Genomic DNA, 4694 nt, shown 5'->3' with positions numbered 1-4694 from the left:
ATCATGAATCCAAGCTTAGCATGGTGCTACAGGCCTATTATCCAAGCACTTGGAAGGTATGAAGCAAGGAGGATCAGGAGTTCAAGGCCAGTACCAAAATTTAAGGCCAGCCCAGGCTACTTAAGATCTTCTTTTAACCCTGTCTCGGGGAAAAAAAAAAAAAAAAAAAATATACAGCTTAGGAATGCTGGTAGTTCTAGCCTGGCACAGTACATAGTACTATACTCAAACATGTCCTCATAGTACATCTGAGGCTAGGGGAAAACAAAACACGCCACCTTTATCCTTTGTCTTTCCAACAGAGTGGCAAAAGATAAACTTTAGGTATTCTTATTTTCATTGTAAGAACAATACCTCAGTATGCTTGGCATTAACAAATCAGGCTTTTGTTTCATATCAAAATACAGGTGTTTATCCACCCAAAAGAACAAACCCAGGATTAAACTTGCTAATTACCTACTTTCCTAATTTATTAAGCTCCATAATAAAACGTGAAGCGAAGCTGTTCAAACCAGTTAAACTAAAGTCTTCGTCTGCTAAGATGATGAACACCGCCTTCTAGGAGAAGATCTGTCATCGGAGCACGTGACACTGCTGTGATTTGGGGGCACACATTCCTCTATCCATCACACTAAATGGAAGGGTACAAGAGGTTAATAGAGACGGAGTGTCTGTAATAGCCTCCTGCATTTCATCCTCGACTCAACAGATCCTGTGATCACTGAGCTGTTGGTGGTGCTTCTATGAATCGATGCCACCCCTTCACACCCTAGGTAGAGATTAGGGGCCACCGTGTGAGCTGTGAGCTCACCTTTGCAAGTTCTCCTTGGGCTGATCTGATGCTTCAGTCTGCGTCAGGCTTCAAAACAACTGACGAGCAGGCACAGTGTTAATTAGAGGCTAAAATGACCCTGCTAAATACCTAAATAAAACACGAGCAAGGACGAGAGCCGCTTGCAACGTGCAAGGCCAGTGGTCCCCATTTCCCAAGAAGATATTTTTCTCTATTTGACTTCACGATCGCTAGGGCTATTGGAGCTCTGACCTAACAGTAGCGGTCAGTCATTTAAAACAAGGGAAATAAAAGTAAAACATGAACTTATAATCTCTCATAGGTTACACTAGTAACAATCAAAAGTGCTGCAGACCAGAAAACAAATGGAACTATCTCAATAGCTAGACTGACACCCTATTCTTCCCCAACTCAGCATAAAAATTCCCTGGTAGAGACGAACAGCTGGCCCGTGGCATGGCACAGCTGGCAGACACCTGCCATGAAGCCTGATAACCAGACTTCAACTCCCAGGACCCAAATGGCAGAGGGAGAGAACCAGCTCCGGTAAGGTGTCCTCTGACACACACACACACACACACACACACACACACACACACACACTGTGATGTGTGCACAATGCACGTGCATACACCATAAATAAATACAATGTAATTTTGAATTCAAATGGTTGTCTGTACGGCTACACATGCCTGGAGTTCAGCTACTCTGGAGGATTCTTTTAGCCCAAGAGTTCAAGGGCAGATGGGCAACGTACAAGTACTGTCTCAAATTACTCACGGACAGGACAGTTCCTGCTAAACCAGCCCTGCTTATTCTGCCTGTGGCTGATGAAGAGCGATCCCATCCTCACAGGTTTTTCAGTTCTGCCCTGACGGAAGAAGAATTACCACAAGCCTACGCACCTCAGACTCCACGGCAGAAGTCCTAGCCTGGGCCAAAGCAGGTCAGAGCAATCTTTGGTGGAAAGCATTCATCTACAGTTCCTTTGATTGGCTTCCCTCTGTTTACTGACCTTGAATTCGAGCTGCCCTTGCCCATTGCTGGCCTATCATTCTAAGTGACAGAGCTCCACAGAATCCTCATTCCATTTAAGCCTCCTCGCCTCTCCTGGCCATGCGATCATGACTGCTGTGGTTACCCCTGGGCAAAAACAATCTAAAGCAGTGATTCTCAACCTGTGGGTAGGGACCCCTCTAGGGTTTAATGACCCTTTCCAGGAGTCACACATCAGATATCCTGCACATCAGATATTTACATTATATTCATAATAGTATATATATTCATAACAGTAGCAAAATTACCGTTACGAAGTGGCAACGAAAATAATTTTATGGTTGGGGGGGTCACCACAACATAAGAAACTGCATTAAAGGGTTGCAGTGTAAGTAAGGTTGAGAACTGATGTGGGATTCCCCTCTGTATGCTGTGAATATGTTTTATTACCATTGGTTAATAAAGAAGTTATTTGGCCTATGACAGGGCAGAATAGAGCTAGGCAGGAAAACTAAATTGAATGCTAGAAGAAAGAAGGCAGAGTCAAGCAGACGCCATGTAGCTGCTGAAGCAGAAAGATGCTTGAACCTCACCAGTAAGCCACAGCCTCTTGGTGAGACATAGATTAATAGAAATGAGTTAATTGAAGATGTAAGAACCAGCTAGAAGCCAGGCGGCGGTGGCGCACGCCTTTAATCCCAGCACTCGGGAGGCAGAGGCAGGAGGATCTCTGAGTTCAAGGCCAGCCTGGTCTACAAGAGCTAGTTCCAGGACAGGCTCCAAAGCTACAGAGAAGCCCTGCCTCGGAAAACCAAAAACTAGCTAGGAATATGCCTGAGTCACTGGCCAAACAGTGCTGTAATTAATATAGTTTCTGTGTGATTATTCGGATCTGGGTGGCCAGGAAACCAAGGCACAATCTCTCTCCTTTTACAGAGAACCACTGCTCTAGGGTTGTACTCAGAAGTTCCCATTCTACTTCTTAGCAGCTGAACAATCCTGGAAACTGATTTTTCTCTCTGCATGTCCCTTCAGTCACTCACTAAATACAAACAGGCTTTGTGGAGGCCCCAGGAAGCTTGAAACCACTGTATTCCAGTTACCTTCTCTTCAACCTACTTTTTGTTGTTTGTTTGATTTTTGGTTTTTTTCAAGACAGGGTTTTTCTGTCTAACTGCCTAGCTGCCCCGGAACTAGCTCTTGTACACCAGGCTGGCCTTGAACTCACAGAGATCACCTGCCTCTGCCTGGGATTAAAGTGCTGGTATTAAAGGCGTGCGCCACCACCACATTATTTTAAATACTGTATCTCATGTATTCCTGGTCCCTCTCTCTCCTTCGGGTCCCTCCTCTTATGACATGGGCATAGCTTGTTCCTTCGCTGCTTTCAGATGATAATGAAGCTCAAAGGATGGACAATTCCTACACTTGCCTAGCAAACAGCCCAGAGCTCCTTGACATAAAGCTGAACAGAGTAAGCCATATGCTACTCAATGGAATAGCAGACAGCAGTGAAGAGGAACTAGAGCTACATCAATAATACTGACAGATACAGAAACCCTAGGTTGTTTTGTTCATGTGCTTACTTGCCTATTTTAATTCCATGTGCCACAGGGCATAGTGGTATACCTCCTTAATCTGGAAGGCAGAGGCATGCAGATCTCTGCCATTTTATGGACAGCCTAGTCTCCACAGTAAATCCTGGCCAGTCACCTAACATAGTGAGACTCTGTCTCAGGAAAAGATAAAAATAATCTTGGTGACTCCACTACACAGCTACGCCATTTTATAGACTCAGGATGTAGAAAGAAGTGTAGAACTATACTGACCCCCACATTTATGATAAAACTTCATAACAGAAGCATCTCAGATACCCTGGTTTGATTTAAAGCCAGCTTTCTGACAGAAATGTATTTGTTTGGGTGTTTGTTAGATAGGATCCAATTGCTCTCTATAAATGGACCACCAAACATCGCCAACCTACTGATGTTCTAATGCTGTAATTTTGAAAATAAATAAATAAAGCCAGCCAGCATAGTTTACCCTTCACTTACCTACCCTGATTCCAGTTTAGGATGATAGCTACAAAGAAAACTTTTGCTGTTGGAAATGCATTACGTATACCATAGCAAGCACAGCTGTTTGGGTCAGCACCATCACAACGACCATAAACGGTTAACAGTTTAGCTCTCCAGGGCCGAGGCCTGGCTCCAGGTCCCATCTGTGCTGACTGCAGACTGAAGGGAGAAGATTTCCTCCGCCTGGTTCTGAAACAGATGCTGCAGTCATTAAAGGTTCCTGGAGCCAGCTCAGCAACCAGGGATGCAAAGCTGCTGAACCCTGAGGTTCCCACCTGGCAGACTGCAGATGCCTGAAGAGCGATGCTGTGCGCTTCTGCGTCCGCAAAGGCACAGGCAGGTGCTGCCCCCGGATCCATGATGGCACCAGGCAGACTCACCGGGGTGGGGCAGAGAGGAAAAAACCGCAACATCTAGAAAGTTCTGAAAGCCTCCTTTGTCTGTGTGCCCTTCACTTCATGGACTGTGCTTCCCAACACTAAACACATTTAGCTATTTTTACTCAGCTAAATATAATTTAATAAAACTTACACTTAACTTTTTCGCTCGCACTCCAAATGCTGACAAATGGCTAGTAGCTGGCTACCATACTGGACATAGCAAATAGCAAATACCAGCACAATTAATCTGGGGGCGCCCACAGCTGGAGTTCTCACGCAGTCTTCACAGCCATTCCCTTGTCCATGTGCGCACGGCACAGAAGGTTTTTACAAGACTTGAATCCCTGAACCCTAGCACTGGGTTAGTTACTGGAGCATTCTAGTTTTCCTAATTTACCCGATACTGGAATCCTTGAAAACGTAGCATGTGCTAAGTCCAACTGCCTT

At 45.0% G+C, this 4694-nt stretch overlaps 1 protein-coding gene across 1 annotated transcript in view; it reads right to left on the bottom strand.

Annotated features, from left to right (window-relative positions):
- Smyd3 (SET and MYND domain containing 3) overlaps positions 1-4694 on the bottom strand; it is a 567552-nt gene that overhangs the window by 468718 nt on the left and 94140 nt on the right. The gene's annotated exons all lie outside the window — the stretch shown is intronic.

This window comes from Microtus ochrogaster, chromosome 6 (genome assembly GCF_000317375.1).
Source record: "Microtus ochrogaster isolate Prairie Vole_2 chromosome 6, MicOch1.0, whole genome shotgun sequence".
In the NCBI taxonomy this organism is placed as follows: domain Eukaryota; kingdom Metazoa; phylum Chordata; class Mammalia; order Rodentia; family Cricetidae; genus Microtus; species Microtus ochrogaster.
The sequence above is the reverse complement of the archived record's forward strand: the minus strand, read 5'-3'. Positions and strand labels throughout refer to the sequence as shown.